This window comes from Neltuma alba, unplaced genomic scaffold, assembly GCF_004799145.2.
Source record: "Neltuma alba isolate B1F8T4 unplaced genomic scaffold, ASM479914v2 tig00012157_pilon, whole genome shotgun sequence".
NCBI lineage: Eukaryota > Viridiplantae > Streptophyta > Magnoliopsida > Fabales > Fabaceae > Neltuma > Neltuma alba.
This window is the reverse complement of record NW_021636705.1, coordinates 245879-271347: the sequence shown is the minus strand read 5'-3', so window position 1 is coordinate 271347 and position 25469 is coordinate 245879. Positions and strand designations below refer to the sequence as shown.

At 32.2% G+C, this 25469-nt stretch overlaps 1 pseudogene; it reads left to right on the top strand.

The window, feature by feature from the left end:
* LOC114723848 (probable acyl-activating enzyme 18, peroxisomal) overlaps positions 1 to 19705 on the top strand; it is a 34615-nt pseudogene extending 14910 nt beyond the window's left edge.
* Positions 19706 to 25469: the final 5764 nt, after the last annotated feature.

The window sequence follows — 25469 nt, the reverse complement described above, 5'->3', positions numbered from 1 at the left end:
CACATAAGTCTATCCCTCATTATAGGGGATCAAAGCCACATATAGGCTTATCCCACACTCTGGGAGATGAATAAGAAGCCACAAAAGCCTATCTCTCATTATGAGGGATGAAGGAAGCCAACCAATGTGCACTAATGACGGCCTTACCACGTGGTAGAAGAGGAATTAACTCAAAATCCAAATAATAATCAATCACTCACAATATAATGATAAATTTCTCAATCTTTTCTCAACATATTCCATATGATATAGATCATATATTTTTTCAAACGACTCAATCACAATTTCAAAAGTCCCACAGGACAAATTTTCATAGCGCAAAAAGTATAACAAATCTCCTTGATTTTCAAATAGCACATTATTATTCCAAAATAGTAAAATACTCACAAACAACATATTAGCACATATAACAAGTGGAAAGTGGTTACCTCTCGCCAAAGCAATATAAAGGATTACCACAAGGTTAATCCTTTGCTCAACCAATAATTAATCTACACAATTAGTATAACCACATATTAATATAAGTTAGTTAATTAATTAATTATGCTTATATATTAGTTAAATTTCTAATTTAGTTTAATTTTTATTCTAAATTTTAGCAACTCTCATAACCCAAAATTAAGAATTTTGGAATGAAGAATTATTTATCTTAATAAAAAGAATTTTCCAAAATTTTCAAATATGAAATTATTATATTCTAAATTCTAAAAATCTCGTTTGAAATTTAAACCTCAAAACCGAACGATAAAAAATTCAATAGTACTTCAGATATTTATAAATAAATAATCTAATTAAAATTTTAATGGTTTAACTATCATATTTATATATATTTCCATAAATAATAAAATTTTTTAGCTAAAATAATTATTTTAAAACCTCTGGTTACCTAATAAATGAAATTAAACTGATTAAAATCTCAATAATATGTCAAACAACCCAAATAAATTATTTAAATTAATTTTAAATGATAAAAATATGATATAAATAATATATAATAGATTTTTTAACTAGAAAAATTAATTTAAGTGCTAAAAACCAACAAATGGATAAATCTAAACTGATTAAAATTAACAACTTATTTACCTTTAAATTTCTATAATCATCTTTTATCAAAACTCAATAATTACTCCACACCTAAATCTTCTCTAATTACTATAGTAACACTATCATTAGGAAGCCTAAAATATATAGGAAATAGTCATAAAGAAAGTTTGATGAAAAGAAATAATTTTATATACCTAAATTATCTTCAAAGTTCACCCTCTTCTTCACAAGGACTGTAGCTTTGCTCTTGCCATCTCTCTCTCTCACTCTCTTTCTCACTTTCCCTCTTTTTCTCTCGCATCCTTATCTTCTGCCTCTCACTCTCTCTTTTATTCTCCATTTCCAACTAATCTTTCTTTTTTTTTTCCTTCCTTCATTAAATACTTCTTGCCCCAAATTCTTTCTTCTTAATTTAGTGCCTCAACTTTCCACTGAATTCGATGGGAAGTTGTTTCCTTTTATATATATATATATATATATTAAAATATTATTATTTTATTATAATAATACTATTTTATTTTTTGAATTTCTTTTACTAAATCCTAAAATAAAATTTAGGATATTACAATACCACTAGCAAGTATAGCATTAAACAAGGTTATGCTTTACTTTCTCAAAATTATACAACCAAAATGGCTGCTTCATTGAAACTTTGGTAGTTTTTATGAAAAATTTAGTTACCTCATAAACAACTTTTCATATGAAAATTTATCCATTCTATTGTGTCTATTGTAGAGGTTTTAAGGAAACATTATTTAATTGTTCATATTAGTGGTGTCTTTGGTTGTCAGGTCGCCAAAATGTTATTATGGCTCTTTTGCTTTTGTCTATATGTATAGCCTATCTGGTTTGGTGCTTTATCTCTCCGTTCTAGTGACATGTCCACTCAAGATTTTCTATAGCTTACTGAACCATTGCAACAACTTTTTCTGGTGGCAACATGATTATGCAAAAAGGAATTATTGTGTTACTAAATCTCATATAGACTAAGAGGAATATGGTGCTTCATAGAGGTCTCATTAGCAATCCAAAACAATTCATTCAAGATTTTTGAGGCTCCTTTCACAATCTTATAGAAATTTGCAATTAGTAAAACATTTTGTGTATTTCTAATATTTCAAACCCATCCCATACTTCTCCTTTTCCCAGTTGTGACATTCGCAATTTTCTTTAAGATTCGACTATCTACATGAAAAAGGCTAAGTTTTGAAGGTTTACCTTGTAAAATTCCTTTCTAAAACCAAAGATTTACTCACTCTAAAGTCATTTGAGACGCTATTGTGGTAGAAAAAGAAAATGGCTACATAGAGTTATCGTAGTAGAAGGATTTCAACTCATCTTTTGAATGCATTCTTGAATAAAAGGACTAAGTAATTAGAACAAGTAAAACTATTTTAGAAATAAATCAATTCCACTAATATGATTATAGAAAAACAAGCCCTAGTTAACGTGATTATCGAGTATCAAACATATCAAATAGGGCCTCCAAGCATCAAACCTTGGAATAAAAACAACACCAAGCCCACAATAGCAATGGATTACTATTGAATAATACGCATCAGATGTCATAAATATTCGATATGGATCCACAAAACTAGCATGTACAACTCTAAGGCCTTTGGCCTACTGTTAGGACTCAACCACAATCTAGTAATCAAAATACAAGTTAAGCAAACAAATCTCTAATCAATAGAGGGTATGTAAAAGAAAAAGAGCTCTAGGTTGCAATATACCCATCATCACATACAGAAGAGACGAAGGAAATACAAGAAGTTGTAAAAACTTAGGCCTCTAGATTCTTCCTTGGTGGCACAACTCTAGAACTTTCATTTGAAATCATTAATAATCTCAAGGCGAGAGATAAGCCTCAGCAACCAATAGTCTAGCTCATCATACATATCAATATGTGCTCATGAGGTATCAAGTGGAATAGTTATGAAAGATTATATGAACATATATAATATCTCAGATAACAATAGTTCTCAAACTCATGCATCGATTCTCTAAACTCACAATTCTTAAATCAATGTCATTATAAATATGCAATTCTTATAACAGCCTTCTTTGATTATAGGAGAAGTAAAAGCCCAAAGGGCCAATCTTGGACTCTGAGAGAAAGAGACAAAAGGGCAATCCTTCACTAAGGAGGATATAAAGAAACCCTAAGGCCTTTTCCTCATTCTAGGAAATTAAACCAAGAGGTCGTTCCCTCCCTCCTAAGGAAACTTAGGAAGCCAATCATCATGCATTAATAGAGGCACTTAGCATGTGATGGGAATGGACACAAATCACTCACAAATTTCCATCGTATGCATCATGCTCAAGAATGCATTCTATCAATCCTAAATCACATAATCCATTTCCAAATCAAAACTTATAATGATAATTTGATATCATGAACTTAAAGGATTGCATTTTCAAAATCTAGCTCCACAAGACTTAATTAATTCTATTATATCAACATAATTTCAAGTGTATGCTAGCATATCTTTCAAAGTAACAAAACTATTTACAAACAATATATTATCATATATAATGAGGAGAAAGTGGTCATCTCTCATTTAAGCAAGGATCGATTCCCACAATTAAGATGTCTTGTGTACAAAAACACCAATCACAAAAAATATAGACAAACACACAGTCACCACATATTAGTTAACAACTAATAAGCTTGAAATTAAGCAAGCCAAACTCAGTATATCATCCTGAAAGGTTCAACAACTCACAAGTGTCACATCTTGTTAATTTTAACCTTGAAAATGAAGCATATAAAATAGACTATGGGTCAAGTAACGTAGTTAATAGATAGAAAGCATAACTTTTGAATTGAAACCAGACTGGGGACTGAACTGTCATTTTTAAAATATCCTATCAATATTGAATAGAATGGAAAAGTGTACCCAAAATTCTAGAAAATTCTCAAAAAATCATGAAAAATAGAATAAAGGTATAAAACAGTATTTGAGGCTTGAAAGATGAAAGTAGTATAAAAATAATTTATTTTGAAATTTTCTGTATTTTCTTAGAATTTTGGCTAATAAAGAGAAAATTGGCCAAATTGAATTATTTAAAATATACAGGGCCTCAATAATTCTTAGAAAAACTAGGGTGGGTAATGGGACCAACTCTAATCTATACATGCTTTCTGTCTGGGGCAACTCTTGCTCTTTATCATGGATCTACTCTAGGTCATGGTTTTGGAAAATTTGTTCAGGTGATTACTCCAACTTCAATGACACATAAATTATTATTATAGTAATAGTCGTAGAAATATTAACAGTAGTTGGCATTCTGTATTACTATTAAGTATTGAGATTTCTGACTGAATACAGTTACTTATCCCTGAGGGTAGGACCATGAAATGTACATACTAGTTGTTTCTCTCATTTATTTATGAAAGGAGCCCATTAGATGCTGTAGGTCCTGGTCTTCTTTGTGATACTGTGGCACGCAGCATAATGTTCATGTGCAGGGTATCTGGCTTAGTGGCTAGAGAAACTAGAATGGTAGACGTGTATACCTATTGTTGGCTCTTGAACTTGCCTTTCAAAATTTAAACTGTCCATGAAATTCTATCTATAACAAATATTCTTTTTCAGTATCTCAGAATATTTCATCGTGTTTGAAATATGCATATTTTTAAGCACATATGATATATTGTTTTGGAGATCACACTGCCACACATAACCATGTGATCATGTTATTCACTGCATGATTTTGCTGCTTTATGACATAATTACCCTCATTCTTCATAGTCTTTATTTTTAATTTATTTAGATAAGACAGAAAATATTTTATTGTTTGTTGCTTTCCTTCAAACACATCTATGAGGCTTGATTAATTAGGTTTAAGCCTCCATGTATGTCCGTTGCCTTTGATTGATTGAGTGGAAGTTGAGTAGCCGAGGGACATCTACATACCACTGGTTTTTATCCACATATTGTTTACAAAGGAGAATTTTGGTTGGGTCAATCATTTAGCCCCTTCACCCAAATTTTAATTTGACACCTACATTTTAAAAGGTTGTAATTGTGTCCTTGTAGTTGTTTCAATTATTGTTACTATTATTTTAATTATTATTAATTATTAATTGGAAAATAGCCATCAAAATTGTATTTATATTTACTCACATGGCATGCAATTATCATATTGGGTCTTTAACAGGGCAAACACTTAGCTGAGCTCTTGAATTCTTGCCATACACATCACTGTAGCTCTGCATTCATCTTTGCCTTTATCCACCGAATATGATTGAACATACTCTTCGCCTAAAGCATGTGCTTTTCAACTCTCTGTACCCCTGTGTATAGCCAATCACGCCTTTCATGTAGTTGTTACGAATCATTAATGCACATGTGCACAGACATGAAGGCTTCTGATTTAGTCTTATTGATTCTTTGTTCTTATATACCTTTGACAAAATCAGTTCTCGGTTCCCCTCACAAATGATGCAGATGAAAGTATGCCAAATTTACGGGGGAAGCAGATTGTCTATTTCTCTCCCGCTAATTTCCATAATTGATAGTCTACTAACACCCTATTCACAAATCTACGACATTAATATTTTCTTTTCCAACTTTAAAAGAGTCTTCTGTATGCATGTGTGCCTGCGGTTTTTCATGACCATCTTAATTCTATGATAAAGAAACCACTAAGCATTCCAAATTATTTACCAAATGTCACATTCCAAGAATTTTCACCTGGTTATAGGGAATAAAAAATTGGGATGAGGATCAATATAGAAACTAGACAGGAAAATGAAATAACTTTTGATGTGAAACCCCAAAAAAATCCGGGTTGGCATTTTTATAATCACCGGTTTAGGAAGGGCAAAATGGAAAATTTGAGAAAATTTCAGAAAATTCCCAAAAAATAGGAAAAGTGTAGAGTAGAGGTTTTAGAAACTTAGTTGATGCCCAAAAGATAGAATTTCGGTGAAAATGATTTATTATGGAATTTCCCGTAAACAGGGGTTTTTCAGGAAAATATTAAAAAATCAGAGAAAAATAATTATTTTAATCAGTTAGAGCCTCAATAAATTTGAGAGATTTATGAAAAATTCATCTAAATATTTATTTGAATTTATAAAATTATTTTTAAGCCTTGAAACCTTAGGAATTAATTTTAGAGAATTTATTTTCCTGCAGTAACACCAATAGATGCCTAATCGGAGAAAATTCAAAATAAATACCTAGAGGTGGTGAAAATTGTGAAAATTTTCAGATCATATTATCATATTAAAAGGTGAATTATTATGGAGAGAAATTAATTTTTGGAGGTCTGAAAAAATTATAGAATGTTACCAGTGAATAGTAACCGATAAAATTTTAAATTGGTTTGAGATAGTAATTTGATTTGTGGGCCATCTTTTTGGACCAGCCAAAACCTTTTGTGGGACCTACATTGAGTCCAATAAGGGCCCAATTCAGTGCAGCTTCCAGGTCTCTCAAAGTTTAGTTAAAGTTAATACAAATTAGGGGATAATTGTGTGGAAAAATTAAGAAAATGGCCACTTGGGATAATCTGATCATTCCAGCATTTGATGGCTGCCACCTACACTCTTGAGGTGTCCCAAATTTTGGCCAATCGAGGGGGAAAATGGCAGACCAATTTTTCTATAAATTCCCCTTGAAAATACCAAGAAAATATTGAAAAATTGGGAAAAATAAGAGGAGACTCTGCCACTGTTCATCAAGCCCCTATGTTGAAAATTATTGAGGATTTTTAGGCAAGAAAACATTAAGGTATGTCTAAGCATCATTATCCCTAAGTATTATATTGATTGAATTAGGATTTTTGCTTGGAAAAATGCTAAACAAATGGTGAAAAATACTGAAAATTTTGGTTGGGATGCGTGATGCTTAGGGAAGGATAGAACCCTTAATAATCAAGTGGAATAAGGAAGATTAAGTGGTGTATGGATTGATTTTTGGAAGAAAACCAAGTTAGGGTTTTAGTTCTTCATTTCGGCCAGCACTGTTCATAGGGAAGGAGTTTTTTTTCATTGATTTGATGATTCCAATGGCTTTAGAACATGTTTTTGTGTAGAGATATGTTATTGGAAAGTGTTTAAAATCACTAGAATCAAAAATAGTAATTTTGGAAGCATATAGCACCCCATTCGGCCAAGTGAAGATCATGGGGAAGGAGTGTGAATTTCAAAAATTTGATTGCACCATTGGATTCCTCATGAAAAATTGTGTAAGATTAAGTCATGAGATGATTGATTCTAAAGAAGGAATCATTTTATTAAAAATCAAAGAAAAGGAGGGAAATTGTTAAGTCAATGTTAAAGTGTTGGAACCAAGTTGTTTTGTGATTAATATAGCCTGCGTTTATGCTTAGTTTAATAGGCATTGAGAGGAGGAACTAAGGAGAAGCATTGCTCTTTGGAGTAATCATTTGGACAAACTTTTAAAAAGGTAGCTTTGAATTATAATTTGATTGTTTATCTTGCTTGTTTGTTGTGATTGTTGTTGCTTTGATTGGAGGAACTCAGTGGTGACCTTGATTATTTAATTGACATTGGTTATGCTTGGCCAAATGCTTTGTGGTATGTCAATGTGGATAATATGAGGTTCCTCTCCTTGCATAATATTTAGTATGAATTTCTATGAGTTGGGAATGGTTTGGATTGCATGACATGGCACAATTAAACTTGTATTGATTTACATGATAATTATAATTCATATGCTACTGAGATTTCTTTGAAATCCCACCCCTCCTATGTCATTTGTGCAGTAACTAGGAAGTGGACCAACCATGGAGCAAGGAAAAGAATTGGCCTTGGAATGAAATGGCTTTCTAAGTATTATGTTATGTTAGAAACTTTTATCAAGTGTAGTAAACTTTGTGTTGATTTTATGATAAGTTATGGATAGTGTTTTGATGTAAATTATATTGTTATTCTATGTTCCAATATTGGAATTATGCATAATGCATTGTGGAAAGAATGTGGATGAAGGAAAAAGAGGAAATAAATTAAGAAAGTGGTAATTATGGGATAGAAATTCTCTAAAAAGTGTCAAACTTGTGGCACATAAAATAATGAGGAATTGTTAGAGTTTGGATTTAAAATTTTGCAGACTAAAAGATATAATTTTTAGCTTTAAAAAAAGTGGTAATTCATTAAATTTAGAGTTATGTGCTAAGAGTTATACCCTTTCAAAGTTGGGCAAAAATACAGAAAATTCAAAAATTTACCAAATAAACAGTACACTTTGATGAATTTTTTAGAATTATTCTGGATGGAATTGGACCTAATGGTTATTTTTCCTCTATAGAAGTCTTAGCAAGCTTCGTGTGAAAATTAGAACCACTTCTTTTTTATTTTTCTAGATTTAGTTATGAATTTTCAAATTTGACCCATTTTTTGATGAACAGTAAACAAACAAGATGAATAGTATAATTCTGAAATTTAAAAATTTTCATCCAGAAATGCTACGAAATATGTTATAATGGTTCCAATTGATGTATAATGAGTTATTAAGAAAGGTGTGACACCAACCATATATATTATGATTTTCCCACATGGCACCAACATCAAAATTCAAGTCTCTTCAAAACCAGGATCGTTAACCTAATGATCTAAAAGCTTTTCAAGCTTGTGTATGATGCATCTATTATCTTTCTGGAGAAGCATGTGCACAGGACACATGGATGACAAGGTTGGATGCTTGAGAGATTCTAGTTATGTGGCTTAAGTCAGCATAAATTATTCGTATGATATTGTTGTTTGCTTATGGGATCAATTTAAACTATTTAAAACACACAAAAATTAATTACAAAATTTTAAACTATAAGAACCAAATCAGAGATGGAGTAAAAGGGATTAAAGGAATTCTTTCACCTAGTATTCTATATGTAGAAATATTTTTGACACACATTAATAGAGTTCCTTATACTTGATTATTGTGTTTGAGTATGCCTTTAAGAGGCCAAGTTGCAACATTTCCTTCAACAGTTATTATGCTTTACATGAAATGAATATATACATTAGCACAAACACCTTGCCTTACCTATCTAACATTTACCACAATTTCAGGATGTTGGTCACTACTAGAAAAAAGACTTTTAATGTCTCAAAATAACAGTAGTTAAGCAGAAAAATGACATGGAAAAAAAGGCAGTGGCATTTTTGTAAATAAGTTAAATGTGTTGTGATTTTCCATGATGGTTTTCTTAAAAACCGTTGTGGAAAGCATTCACTTAACCCTACGGCCTTTGTGTTTTCGTCATTTTTTTTCTCGTTTCACCACAAAAAAACTTCCTTTACCGGCCGTTCCCCCCACTACCCCACCGTTTAAACTCCTCCATTGAGCTTGTGGTGTCTTGCCGCCGTCCGCCGCCATTTGAATGCCTCTCATTTCGCATTTGAATCATCTCTACTTTGTGAGTATCCTCTTCTTTCATTCTTTTCAATTTTTCTTGGTTTGTTGAATGTTTTGACTATGAAAATCTGTTGTATTGAAATGGGTTTGTTAGTTTTACATTGTGGTTGGCTTGTATTGTTCATTTTGCGTTTTTTATGTGGTTGAACTGTTGATTAGTGGGCATTTGAACTGAGAAAACCTTAATTCCTTCTTATATACCGTATTGGAAATATGTTTAAATGTTTGAAGTTGATTAGTTGTGAAGTTTTTTATTTTTTTAATAATTTTTTGATATTTATTTCAAATTTTTGGTTTTTTTGTAATAAATATAAGAATTTAGTAATAAATAATCTGTTTGTTATTTTGTGTTTTTTTTTCCGTTATAAACTTTGATTGATAGTAAAGTGTTGTTTAAAATTTTACTGTAAATAGATATCATTTGTGTTCCCAGTTTGGATTCAGAAGTTTTAGATTTAAGAATCTTTATTAATTGAATTGGTTTGAAATTGAATTTTTTTTGTTTTATTTGTTATATTTCTTCAAATTTGTTATATTTTTTCAAATTTATCATGTTGAAATATGTTATGAACAATATTTTTTTTGTTTATTAAAATAATTTTTGTTTAACTATTTCACCATTGAAATATGTTATCTTTACTTTTGTTTTATTTGTTATATTTTTGGATTCATGTTGATTAAAAATTTTGAGTTTTTTTTTTCTAATTTGGTGTTTAATTTGTACATAGTTGTTAAGGGAAAATTTTGCCAAATTTTTTATTTTTAAAAAAGAGACATTCCCTTTAATTTGTAATTAAGTGTTAGTCAATTTTAATTTATTGACTAACATTTAATGATTTTATTATTTTAATATTTGAATTAAGGAATTAGAATTGAGCTTGACAACTATATTCATTGATTCTGTAGAACAATGGATCGTAGTTGGATGAAGCTAAGAGAATTAGCAAGGAATATGAGGATGGAGTTGAAAGGTTTCTTGAGTTTGCTCAGAGAAATGCCCCTAGTAAAAGAGATGGACTGTACTATTGTCCTTGTGTCAAATGTTTAAACAATAATCGAGGGAGTATTTCTGAGATAAAAGAGCATTTTATCTGTGATGGGATAAATTTGAGATATACAAATTGGATATGGCATGGAAAAATTAGAAAGGCTACATTGTCTGCAAATGAGAAGGTTGTGAATGAAGACTTTGGTGATAGAATTTCGGATATGTTTCGTGATATAAGGTTTGAATCCTCTACATAGTTCTCTCCCACCTTTTGAAACTTTTTGTAGTGATGTAGAGACGCCTTTATACCCAGGGTGCAAAGATGATTACACAAGGTTGACAACCGTATTGAAACTAATGAACTTGAAGGCAAGAAATGGTTGGACCGATGCTAGTTTTACGGAATTATTTGAATTGCTGAGTGATATTCTTTCAAAAGGAAATTCACTTCCAAAACGAATGTATGAGGCAAAAAAGATTGTGTCTGATGGGTTTGGAATATGAGAAGATACATGCGTATCCTAATGACTGCATATTATTCAGAAATGATTATGAAGGGTTGAATAAGTGCCCTAAATGTGGGACTTCAAGATACAAAATGAAGAAAGATGATGGTGATTATAATAAGATGACTAAAGGTTCTGTGGTATCTTCCAATAATACCACGATTTAAGCATCTATTTGCTAATGCCACAGATACAAGGAACTTTAGATGGCATTTCGATGAGAAAATATGTGATGGAAAGCTTCGTCACCCAGTAAATTCTCCTCAATGGAAAACAATAGGTCAAAAATTTTCTCAATTTGGTGGCGAGCCAAGAAACCTTTGGCTAGGGCTTGGTACGGACAGAATTAACCCATATGGTAATCTTAGCGGCACATACAGTGCTTGGCCAGTGCTCCTCGTAATTTACAACTTGCCTCATTGGTTATATATGAAAAGAAAGTATATCATGCTATCTTTGATGATCTCGGGGCCAAAACAGCCAAGAAACGATATCAATGTGTAATTGGCACCTTTGATTGAGGATCTTAAGAAATTATGGGAGGAAGGTGTTGATGTGTTTGATGCATATAAACGAGACCTTCAATTTACGTGCCATGATTTTCACCATGATAAATGACTTTATATGGAAATTTGTCAGGATACAGTGTTAAGGGGCATAAAGCATGCCCAATATGCGAAGAAGGCACCCATTATATGCAACTTAAACATGGCAGGAAGACAGTATACCTTGGTCACAGAAGGTTTCTTAGTCGGTATCACCCTTACCGTAGATTGAAAAAGGCATTTAATGGCTCACAAGAATATGAAATGGCTCCAAGACCATTAACTGGAGAAGAAGTTTATCAGCGGGTGGAGGGAATTAATGTGGTCTTTGGTAAAAAGAAAAAGAAGACTGCCGGTCAGAGGAATATATGAAAAAAAATATCTATCTTTTTTTATCTTCCATATTGGCAAAGTCTTGATGTGAGGCATAGTCTAGATGTGATGCATGTGGAGAAGAATGTGTGTGAGAGCCTTATTGGTACACTTTTGCATATAAGTGGAAAGACTAAAGATGGAATCAATACAAGACGAGACTTAGTTGAAATTGGAATAAGAAATGTCCTCCACCCGCAAGAAAAAGATAGTAAGAGGGCTTATTTATATCCAGCTGCGTACACATTATCAAAAGAAGAGAAAAGAAGTTTTTGTGGTTTTGTCAATAGTATTAAGGTGCCATAAGGTTATTCTTCTAATTTAAGCAAACTTGTTTCAATGCAAGATTTGAAGATAACGGGAATGAAGTCTCATGATTGTCATGTGTTGATGCAACAATTACTTCCACTTGCTATTCAAGGCATTATGAAAACCGATGTGAGAAATACTATTAAAAGACTTTATATGTTTTTTAGTGCCATTTGCAGCAAAGTCATTGATCCTGCTGAGTTGGATGAATTAGAAAATGAAGGTTATGTAATCCTCTCTCAATTGGAAATGCATTTTCCTCCATCATTTTTTGATATTATGGTCCACTTGATAGCTCATCTTGTGTGAGAGATAAGACTTTGTGGCCCTGTGTGTTTAAGATAGATGTACCCTTTTGAGAGATACATGAAAATCCTAAAAGGATACTCTAAGAATCCTTATCGGCTTGAGGCATCAGTTGTCGAGAGATATATAGTTGAGGAGGCAATTGAGTTTTGTAACGCATATCTTGATAGGGTAAAGGTAATTGGTCTTCCTCAATCTCAACATGATCAGGGGAGCAGAAGCAAGGGAACACGGGATGTCATAGTAAGGTCTATGTGAAGAGAAGTTGTAATGCAGGCACATCTATATATTTTAAACAACTTGGATGAAGTTTTGCCTTACTTGAATGCTCACAAGAATATGCTGAAGAACTTAAATCCAAGAAAGAATGATATGCAACTAGCTAATGAACATAATAAGTCATTTGCAGAGTGGTTCAAGCGAGAAGTGTTAAAAGATGACAATCCTTCTGAGACAATACAGAGGCTAGCTGCAGGGCCTTCTTTTGAGGTTTTGTGTTGGGGTGGATATGATATAAATGGTTATTCTTTTTACACAAAAACCCAAGACGATAAGAGTATCATGTAGAATAGTGGGGTGATGGTAGTAGCGGAAGCTATGCATTTTGCTAGTTCTAAAGACAGAAACCCAACGTTGGCGGTAATGTCCTATTATAGAATAATAGAAGAGCTATGGGAGGTTAGTTATACCAAGTTTAAAGTTCCCTTCTTTAAATGTAAGTGGGTTAATAGTAATTCTATGCAAGTGGATGAAGAATTTGGATTTGTTTCGGTCGATCTTGAGAGGTTTGGATATGGAGACGAGCCATTTATTTTGGCAAGTCAAGCAAAACAAGTGTTCTTCGTTCCTGATCTAGAAAAAAAAAATTGTCTATCGTGCTTCAAGGTAAAAGGCAAGGAGTTGGTGGAGATGATGGTGACTTAGAGCTTAATCTTGATGAAACCCCGCCTTTCACAGCTACTCAACCTAAAACAGTTGAATTAGATTTGGTAGATGATGACTATGTTGTTAGAAATGATTATTGTGAAAGAATTTGGGAGGATAATTGTTGTAAGGCTTAAATGAATTATTTGATGTTTTTTTTGCTAAATATACTTAATAATGTTTTATATTAACTTGATATTTCTTATTCTTACATTTATTAATTTGTTGTTCTTTAAACAGGAAATGGACGGATCCGGTCAACAGGGTTCTGGTGACGACAACTCTTTTACTAGCCGAAGAAAGGGTAGAGGGCCAACCCGTATGAGGTATTTAGCGTTACATGATGAGACCACACAGCCTATGAGGATTATAGTGGAGTTTGATGATGATTTGAAGCCTATAGGAAAGGCTGGGGCTTAATTTACTAGTTATATGGGTTATGTCGCACGCAGTAAGATTGGCATTGACATTCCTAGCTGGAAGAAGGTGGATAAAGATTTGAAACAAAACATTTGGGAGCATATATTGGTATATTATGAATTGTTTTCTCTACTTGTTTCAATTATAATTACTTATTTACTTTATAACTCTATGCTATTATTGTATTGCAGCTGACATTTGGTATTCCTGCCACTGAGCAAATGAGAGACCGTCTGTTTAAGCAACTTGATAAACGATGGAGGGATTTTAAGGCCACGCTTACAAAACATTATATTCGTGGAAAAAGAAAGGATGAGCATCCTAAGGAACGATATTCGTTTATTAGTGATGAGGCATGGGAGAGTTTTGTGAAGCAACGTAAAGACCCTGCATCTCAGGTTTGGTTTCTTCAAACTTAGTTTTTAATCAGGTCATATTTTATTTAACTAAACTAACTTTGTCGAATTTGTTTTATTGTTATAGGCATTGAGTCAGAAGAACAAACAAATATCTGAGCAGAATGTGTACCCACATACCATGTCTCGTACAGGGTATGGTGGGTTGGAAAGAAGTATGATGGAGGAACGGATGAAGAATGCACAGATGGCTGCTGCTTCAGATCCTACTGGCTATATTCCACCCATTGAACGTCCTTCTCGCCAAGAAAAATGGAAGGCGGCGAGGATTAAAAAGGGTCAATACATTACTCCATAGTCTGTTGCTGTTGTTGAGAGGATTGCAAGTAATATTTAAGAATTATGCTTCATTAATTGCTTTTTTCAATTATCTTAAATTGAATTTGTTGCTTTAATGTTACAGGATACACTTGATGAGCAATTATCCCAAGGTACATTCATCCCTCAAGGACAGATGGATATCTTGGCCACTGCTATTGGAAAGGCTGACCATCCCGACGGAGTTAGATGGACCCCTAAAGGGATTGGTATTAAAGAATTTTTTGGCTCTACTTCACAAAGAAGCACTAGATCATCCTCCGCTAACATGGTATCTAAAGAGGAGCTCGACCAACGACTACAAGAAGAAACAGAGAGAGTTCTAGCTGAACTCAATCAACAACACATGGCAGAGATGCAAAAGATACGTGACGACTTTGATGCCAAGTTTCAACAGACTCTGATGATGATGGGCACGAGCGGATTCCAAATGCCCCGAGTATCTGAACCTTCCTAGGTAATAATCACACATCTTTTCAAATCTTCTAAAGGTTCATTTAATCCATTTAAACTTATTTAATGTGCCTTAACTAATTTCATATTATGTTTCAGGGTTCACCTATTATAAAAAGCAGGAAAGGCAGTAATAATCAGACACAGCAACTGACAGTGTCTGACCCTGACCCTAGCCCTGACCCTGTCGAAAACAATGGGATGCCGTATACTCTCTATGTGGATTATGAAAATTCACTTGTTGATGTCGCTAGTGGTTGAGCATTCATGGGCACAATGATTCACGGCAACAAAATTCTGAGTGATCAAGTAAGGTGACAGTGGAGAGAATTATTCGTGGTCAGGGGGATATACCAGTGCCCAATCCTACTGATGAGGTTTGACTCTTGGCCCAAGCTAAAGGACATTTCATTTTGTGGCCAAAGAGACTTATTGCAAAGCCAATGGTGAAGAAACTGGCAGTGAAGAAGGCCACAACGAGCACATTATCAGATCCTGTACTCTTGCCTCTTCCTGGTGATGTTGTGCTTATATATTCCAGTTTGGAGGTTCTTCATTCCATAGTGCCAAACATGGATAAGCCTGTTACTTTCAAGATGCCGCTGGGGATTGTGGGTTCAGATATAACATACGACTTCACCGTTGACAAGAGGGACCTTGTTCAGTTCCTCAACTTTGAGGAGCTTGATATATTCTTCATGCAGCTCGCTATTTTGTAAGTTACAATATCATTTTTTTATTTCATGTTATACTTTATGCATGTCCTAATGTTTCTTATTTGAACAACAGGCACTTTAATCAAATCTGTCGAAACGAAGGATTTAAAGGAACATATGGTTTTATATGTCCTCAAAGGGTGCAGAAAGAGTTTAATACTGTGGAAGCGAGATCAACCTACATGATGACCACAATGACTCTGACGAGAAAACCAATATATTTTGTACCTTACGTGGAAGAGTAAGTGTATTATTGTATTTGAGATACACAAGTTGTATGTGTCGGATTATAATTAACATGGTTTGTCTTTTGCAGTTATCATTGGACTTTAATTGTTTGTGCCCTTTGTGATAACAAACTTTGCTGGTTTGATTCACTCTGTGGAAGTCCATTAGAAGAAACCAAAGATGTGATCGACACATTAGCTTATGTTTATATATTTATTACTTGTAAAGTTTATAAAAACATGCTCTAATATTATTTTCTTTTATACTATTGATAGGGTTTTTCATGGTTTTAATGTTATGGCGATTAAACAAAATAGACAACTACCAACATGGATTCTTCCAAAGGTATATGTTGTTTTGAACTAACTTTTAAACCTTTTTAGATGAATTAAAGTTAATGCTTATAATCAATAATGTCTAATATTCAATTTTATATTTCATTTTGTTAGTACCGTTGTCAACAAGGACATGTTGAATATGGATATTATGTCATCCGCTACATGAATGACATCATTGAGATAGGAGCGACTGAGAAATTAGACGAGGTAAAGATAAGTTACATTGCATGACATTTTTCAATTCATTTCACATTTTTGACTAAGTTCACTATGTTATTTTTTATTAACAGGTATTTCAAAATACTGTGCCATATCTCATGGATGACATCAACTTTATGATGGACACTTTGTCAACAACATTGGTACAAAATATTGAAACTTAGCTTTCAAATAGTTAGGTCATTTCCCAAAAAATTCATTGTTAAATGTTTTCTCTTGGTTCCCTCTTATACATGTTCATGATTACTATTGTACAGACAGAAGTAGTTACTTTTTTTCCCGAATTGCTAGTCCTAGCCTATACGTGTTCTTTGGTTTTAACCCCTTAGTTATATTGGTTTCTCTATTTTTGCTTTGTGTAAAGGAAATTTCAATGTTGTGTATATTAACTAACTAATTGATCTTGTTCTGCGTATTTTGCACTGTCCACATTTATTTGAAACTGTAAACTGCAGAGTGGTAAAAATGAAAATCGAGCAGAATTAAAAAAAAAAAAGATCTTTTTAACGGTGGTTATAACTGCCGTTAAAACACTTTTCCACGGCGATTACAACAAAAACCGCCATGGAAAGTAAACTTTCAACTGTGGTTTAGTTTAAACCACTGTGGAAAGTTAACATTCCACGACGGTTTTTTTTGTGACCGCCATGGAAATATAACTTTCCACGGTGGTTTATTAAGCAATCGCCGTGGAAATTTAATTTTCCACGACGGTTGTTTATTTAACCGCCGTGGAAAATCAATTTTTCCATTGCGGTTTTTAGCTGCCGTGTTTTCTTTACCTTTTAACATCGTCTTTATCAACGTTGCCTTCAAAACCGCAGTGAAAAACCACTATTAACCGCCAGCAAAAGCCTTTTTTCTAGTAGTGGGTGTTACTATTTTGGGAACAGTTCCGAGCTTGGTAAAAACTTGGAAGAACACAAATTGTATGGAAGGCTTAGATTGGACAAAGATAAGGTAAATTCTCAAGGATGTTTAACTAACAAGTAACTAAAAAGATAAATTAAGTGTAATGTGGTTATACACAGAACATTTTGTTCCACTGGAGGAGCTTCAAATGTTGATGATGACCTTTGGCTTTCTTCAAAGTGCTCTTATAATCCAATCATTGAATGTTGAGGTGGAACGGAGCTTGCTTCGAGCTTGCTTCTAGTTACATCCTTGGAAGCCAACTTCAGCCTCAAGCTTTTGGGGCATTTAGCATAGCATCAATGACGACTGGCTTTGTCATCCTAAATGAGAGTGGAGTGCCTTGCGTAAAAACATTTTCTGGCAGGCCAATTTCCTTCTTTCTTTTACTTTTATGTCCCCTCCCCCCCGGGGGTCTGTTTCGTTTTTTGTGTTTGCTTTTTAAGTATTGATCACCTTCCCTCAACATATTACCATATACTAGTATGACAATACCATGTGGTTACTGAAGTTTCAATGAATTTCCTTGAAACCAGAAATTAAAAGTTGGATCAATGATGATCAACCAGAAGTACACACCACAAAAAACTAGAACACTAATAGAAATCAATCAGACTTATCTGAACATATTTCCTGTGAGATCTCTGATCTCCTACTGCACTTTTCTGTTGAATTTTATCTTCATTTTACCAATTCCAATTACAGTTAAAGTGCTTACATATTCTAATTTGGCATCATATTATTTCTTTGACCAATATGACAGCCAGATGATGTTGCTTGTGTTGGTGAAGTGGGTCTTTTCCCTCACTATTTTGGAGCAACTGATAGATTGCTTAATGCTGATCATGAGGAGGTTTAGTTTAATGGGATGCCCATTTACAAAGGGAAGGTGAGCTTACATTGGTTTGCTGAACATTGATAAAAAATTGAGTTTCTTCGACCATCTCCTTAGAATATGCAGACTCAAATGGTAAAAGCTGCACTTGCTGACCAAATAGCACATGCTCATCTAGTAGCAGATACCTACCTCTGAATTTTGAAAGTTTTAATCTTTGGCAATAAATATGTGTCAATGGTAAAAGTATGAAGGCTATAAATTTCGTGTATTGCCCACATACTGATTTCCAGCAATCGTTTCTTTGTAAATTATGTATGTTTGAATAGATGCCATTGCAAATTTTAATTGTATTACTTATTCCATTATTAGTAGTTTCGTTTGCTGTTTCAAGCGATGAATTTAGTCATAAACTGTAAATGTCTAACTTGATGTACTTCTTGGCAGCGGCTTCGGAGACATGGAGATATAATCAAGAGATCTGTTGGGGCCTATATCATTGTAGAAGGGCGGGCGGATGACACCATGAATCTTGGTGGTATAAAGGTATAACATCATGCATCTTGTTCCTATTTTCTGGTAATTCTCCTTGTTCAACACCGATTTGAGCTTCTAAAAGATTGGCGTCTCCACACACACACACACACACATATATATATATATAAGAATTCTATATGGCTTTTGAGTTAATGACCAGACTAAATTTAGTGAGAATGTTCTATACTCTGAAATCAATCTTGAATCCTTCAATAAGTTTTTAAATTCACATGATCGTTTCTCTTAGTTTGGCAATATTGGACTCTTGCTTTCTTCATACTCTGAATTTGACTTCTGATATGCAGACAAGTTCGGTAGAAATTGAGCGTGTCTGCGACCGGGCTGATGAATGCATTTTAGAGACAGCTGCCATCAGCATCGCGCCGGCAATCGGTGGTCCGGAGCAATCTTATGCAGAAACCTTGAAGATGAAGTTCTCTAAAGCCATTCAAAGCAATCTTAATCCTTTGTTTAAGGTGAAATTTAACTGAATTTAAACGCTTACAAATTCCAAGTGTATTACTTTAAGAATCATTTGAAATGTAGATCCTTGTGACTGAAAATTTTGACATCACAAAAGATTTTTCTTGAAATCTGAACCTGACAATCGTTGATTTGAGTACTGACGTGATGTTCACAACTTATCTAAAATGCAGGTAAGTCTTGTTAGAGTCGTCCAAGAGTTCTCTCGAACAGCTTCCAACAAATTACTAAGGAGAGTTCTGAGGGATCAAATGAAGTGTGAGCTATCAATTCAAAGTAGGCTCTAAGAACCTTTTTAATTCTCATGCAAAGCCATTGTGTGGTTATAGTGTTTCTATGGTAGTAACGGAATAATGAATTTATGTTGTTATACAATTTGGTCCAATAAGGCTCTCAACTCTTTGGATGAGTTATTTCTCATATAAACATGACTAATCACATGTTAATTATTTAGTTTAACTTCTAACGGACATGGTAATGTGTTTGAATATTCATTTTTATTGTTCTTCAAAGAGACCAGGATTGCTTTATTTTAATTTTCTTTTTATTTCATGTTTTCATTTCAAATCGGAGCATAATAGAAAAAATTTCTCGACTTCATATTGTTTGATCAGGTGTTTTAATTGTGTATTATGGAAATCATTAAAAGTAATATTGTCCACTGAAGATTTGTGGTAAAAAGCGTTTTGTTCAAAATAATCATATCACACACCATTAAGGGATTTTGGATCTATATTCATTTCATAAGATTTCTTCAGAGAAAGTTTGAAAAAATGATAGTTGAAATTGCAAACCTCAAAATGTGACCTAAATTAAAATTTCGAAATGTTAGTAAATAAAAATTTCAGAATCGGCTGCTGGTGCCAAAGCTTTGAGCAACAAATGAGGGTGCGCTTTGAGGTTTTACCCAAAAAAAAAAAAGTCATTACAACTGATTTGGAATTTTGCAAATTAAAGTGAGATTTTGTGTTTTGGAAATTCAATTATTAGTTTTTTTTAAAGAATTTTCGCAATATATATATATGTGTGTGTGTATATATATAGAGGGAGAAAGTTGGTTCCTAAACTCATGACCCTTATGTTTTATTTGATACTTCCAAAATTTAAAACTTCATAGTATTTATTTTGCAACTCTCTTTTGCCAACATAGTTTTCAACTAGTATCATTCTAGATTTGATCCTTACATGGCTATTTTGAACTTTGGATTTTTTTGGACCTGCTATTTTGAATTATCTTGTCCTTTTATCAAAATAATAATATCTAAATAAAATGTAACTATTTGATCAACAAACATGAAATCGTTTATTTTTCCCCTTAAAATCTGTGATGAATACACGTGTGTTGAATAATTGTTTGGATGATAAACTTTGGGGAGATAAACGGCATATGATATAGCTGAAGATCAAGTTTACAAGAGAACACAAAGGTTAAGTTTACTTTATTCTTTTATGTCTTTAGTGACTCTTCTAAGGAATCAAGAGAGCTTATGTTTCTGTACAAAAACTCGTCATAAAATGTTTTCGCAAAAAAGTTAGTTAATTATTTTTATATTTCAAAAATTAGAAAGTAATTTAGGCTTTTTTTGTTTTCTATTTTTACGTTTTTAGAATAGTTTTATAAAATTGTTTTTCAAAACAATTTTTGAAAAGAAAAAATATATAAAATATCTTTGGAAAACTTTTCTAAATAAAATTGTATTTGTAAATAGAAAAACACAAAAGCTTGTCTAGAAGAATTGTTCTTAAAGTCAACTTGGAGAATTACTAGAAGGTGAGAGAAAGAGTAGAGAGTGCAATAATAGCCAATGAAGAATTAGAGGACTGAGATACAATGTAGATGAGGGTAAGAGATAAAGTGAGGAGAATAACCATGAGTTAAAAAGAAAATAAAAAATAAAAAATAGAAAAAAATAAAACCTGTAAAAATTATTGAGGTTTTTATTAAAAAAGAATATTTCTTTTTTTAACAAAACAATTAATTAAAAATTAACACCCAAGCAAGCTTTTTTTTTCAAAAATAAAAATTGTTAAAAAAAATACGAGCCCTTAATTTTTCCATTTTACATCCTAACACATTAACCAAACTTTGAAGTTTGAACTCTTGCATTTTATTAACGTGTTAGATCCACCTAGGCTCTTATTGTTTAATAAACATAAAGAAAGCGAACAAGTGGTAATTTTGACCCATGCAAATGACTTGTTTTTTTGTGAAAGCCTATATAAATTATTTGGTAATCACTGGAAATACTGAGAAAGGAATAAATGAAACAAAGGAATATTTACACTGCAAGTTTAAAATGAAATATCTCGGTGGATATTAAATTACTTTCATAAATAACTATCTTAATTAACTTTTTTGAATATTTTTAAATTAATTATTTAATTTCTACATTAATTAGAATCAGAGGAGGAAGGTAGTTTTTCCTAACATACGATATAAAGTTATAAAGAAAATAGAAATCTCAAGGGATTAATGGCTTGAAAATGACTTTGCATGTCCACATTGAAAAATCAAGGAAAGAGTTTTGGCATTTTGCTAGTGATTGATGATAAGATTAAACAAGTCGAAGGAGGCAATGCCACAGAAGCATGTATCTTAAAACGAAAGACATCAAAGGTGGGTCCTAAATTATCTTGTACCGGAGAGTGAAGAAACCATATCATTATTCATATCCATGTTAATTTTGTTGTTATTACGTGTTATTAGTTTATTCGAAAACTATAATAGGCTGCCAGCTAGAACTATGACGCAAGGTATTGAAAACTGGATGGTTAATGAACCGATTAAAATAATTGTTTAAGGGTTAGCATGGGTTAAACCAAATCAACTCGAGGTTAGCCAATCATTTAGAATAATATAATTTGATTAAAATATACAAAAATATCCATATATAATTATAAAAAGAGTAATATTTAAATAAAAATGTATTAAGCATAAATAAAATATTTTTATATATTTAAAAAAGAGTTAACAAAGCACAAACATAATAAACTAAGTATTTTTTAAACTGAAAATGATGTCATTTTAAGCTCAATAATAAGAAAAAAAGATATATATATATATATATATGTATGTATGTATGTATGTATGTATATATATATAATAATCTAATCTCAGCTAATTTCTCGAAAACTTTTAACCAGGCTGATTAGGGCTGGTTCATTAGTCTAACCTACCAAATAGGGTTGGGTTTTAATACCATGCTCTAACAACAAATTTTTTCCTTTTTTTAAGGGGGGAAAAACAAGTCAATGTAATTAGATTAAAAATCGGTGAGAGAATCTGAAAATGCATGTGTATGAGAGGGAGAACGAATAAAAATTACTTGACAATTAAATGAGATTGCCAGAAATACCAAAATGGTATCATTATCATCACTCTCTCTTGTTCTCATTCTAAGTTTTCTTCCTCTTTTACTATTATTCTTCTTTCACAAACACAGTCAATCCTATTAACCTTCCACCAGGTCCTAAAGGCCTTCCCATAATAGGAAATATGGAACCTTATTTTCTCCGAAACTAGTGGACATGATCGTCTTTGTTGTTTCATCCCCTAAAATGGCCAAGTAAACACTTAAGAACCATGACGTTGAGCTGTCTAATAGACCTTCTTTGTTAAGCTGGCAAAAACTATCTTCCAAATTGAATAGAGATGTTTTCTTTTGTTATGAAGATTATTATATTGGAGAGAGATCAGAAAAATCTGCGTAGTTCATATATTTAGTGCCAGAAAGGTCTCAAGTTCCTCGTCTAAGGTTACGAAATTGAATGAGCTTTTGATATCTGTTACAAGTACCATAATTTGTAGGCCTACTTTTGGGAAAACCTACGAGGAAGAATGAGTTGAAAGGAACAGGTCTGTCTTTATTTTCCTTTATATAAAGTCACTTACTTGACTTGGTTGGATTTGATTCCCCCCCCCCCTCTCTTAATCGATTGAATTATGAAAAAAAAACTATCTTAAATACCAGCTGACTTTTTAGACACAAATTAAATATACGTATACGCATCTAAACTTTCAGATGCTTTTGTATGGAAAAAATGTTAAAAATTACACAAAATTCTTCAGAATTTAAACTGCGTACAAATAACCCTTTTCATTTTTAAAAACTTAACAGTACCCATGAATTTTTAAGTGTGCACGAATATAACTACTAACCATCGATTATATGTTACCTCTAGTTATTAATATAAGAACTAGTTTAACTTTTTATTTGGTCTTAAATATAAGACTCTACTCCACTTTCTCTTTCATATTTATCTATTTTTTTTAAAAAAAATAGTCCTTGTAATAGTTGCATGTGTTAAAAGTTCTATTATATAGTAGTTTTAACTAATACACATGATTAGTAAGGGTATTTTAGGAAAGACAATACCTATTTATTAAAAATAACTAATTTAACTAATTTTCTTAATCTTTCCAAATTAATCAACTACTACGTCTTATATTAAGCACTGAAAGTAGTATGCTATAAATATTTTTTAAATACAATTTAAACATATATCCATATGTGCATTTTAACTCCAGATTTGAGTTTAGGATCTCATTTAAGCCTGGTGAAAGTACTACCACTCATAATCAAAAAAAGAAAGTACTACCACTAAAGCAGCTTACTGTTAACATGCATATAATCCTCCTTATAAACCTTATGTTATATATAACCCTCAAAACTTTGAACTATATGCGTATAATTAATAAACAAAGTTAGTAATAAAGGAGTTTTATATCTACATAAGTATTTATTACTAGACCAAATGTTACGACTAATCAATTAGAAGGAATATAATTCAACGCTTTTTAATTGTCAACTCACATGCATATGGTTACCACTTACCACTAACTTCGTGGGCTCAAGCAATCACCATTTAGTTTAACATAGTATTGATTGTTGGATTAGGGTTTAGTTGAATTAGGGTAAATAGGTTTACTATTGATTGTTGATTAGGTTTAGTTGAACTAATATTGAATATTTTTGTTATTTTATTGTTGGATTTGATTGTTATGTTTTCAAACGATATTCTTTTTAGTTTTTGGAATAAAATTGAATGGTTTATGATAGTTTGGTTGTTTAAATTGGTTCAATGTAGGAAGTTTGATTTTTGAAAAGTTTTACAGTTCCTTACCTTATTTTTGTGTATATATAATATTTAAGTTTTGATATGAAGTATATTATATTTAAATATAATCTACATTAATGAATATAATTTAATTCTTGTATACCAAGGAAGAGGAAAATAGAAAATCCATTGGTGTAGAATAATTTCTTAAAACTCAAAAAACAATTGAATGCCTAAGTTTAAATGGGCTAACTCATTGCTAATAGGCTCAAATCTTACACCTAAAAGTCCCTTCTTGCTCCTATAAAAAGAAGCACTCCCTCAAGAGACGCGAGGGTGGCCAACTCCCTCTCCTCTTATTAATTTTCATTCTATTTATTCACTTATCGCCTATCCTCTTTTTTTCATCAATTTCACGCCATCCATAGGAGTTTGAGCTTGTTTCGGAAACAATTTGGGAGGAGTATGAAGGAAGCTAGAGCCTTGGGTTAGTACTCGAACACCACAAATGAGTTATTCTATTTATCTTTTTAGTTCAAAAGCTTGGGATTATTTAGTTTTTAAATAATTTTGAGTTGTATTTTCTTTAGGCAATTTTGTTTTAGATTGTCACTATTCTTATTCTTGAATTAGATTGATATTTGGATTATATTTGTGCTTGACATTTTGTTGGATTTTATGTTTATAAACCTTGCATTGTTAATTAAATTTATAATTAAGTTTTCATTATTGATTTAATTATCATTATGGCTTATATTGCAAATTTGGATTTTTGGCCTCTTACTTGTTCAATTAAGTTGGTAAATTATCTGATTGTTTAATTAGATAATTCTAAGCATAATTTTCAAAATCAATTTGACTTATTGTTATTAGTTTTAATGGGTTTAATTAACTGGCTTTATATCATTATGAGTTTGCTAATGATTTTATTGCTTTTGGTTCTCAGGGTTTCTCATATTTTAAGTAGATAATTAAACTTACTAATTCTACTCTTTTATCACTTCTCTTTTGTATAATTAATTAATTTGAATTATACAAATTAACTCAATGCAAATTCTGAGTTTTTCCCTTTACCGAATCTAAAAAGAACCTCTTGTTTTTGTTTTATTATTTTTCCTTGCTATTTACTTAATCTCCTTGATCGAGCAGTTT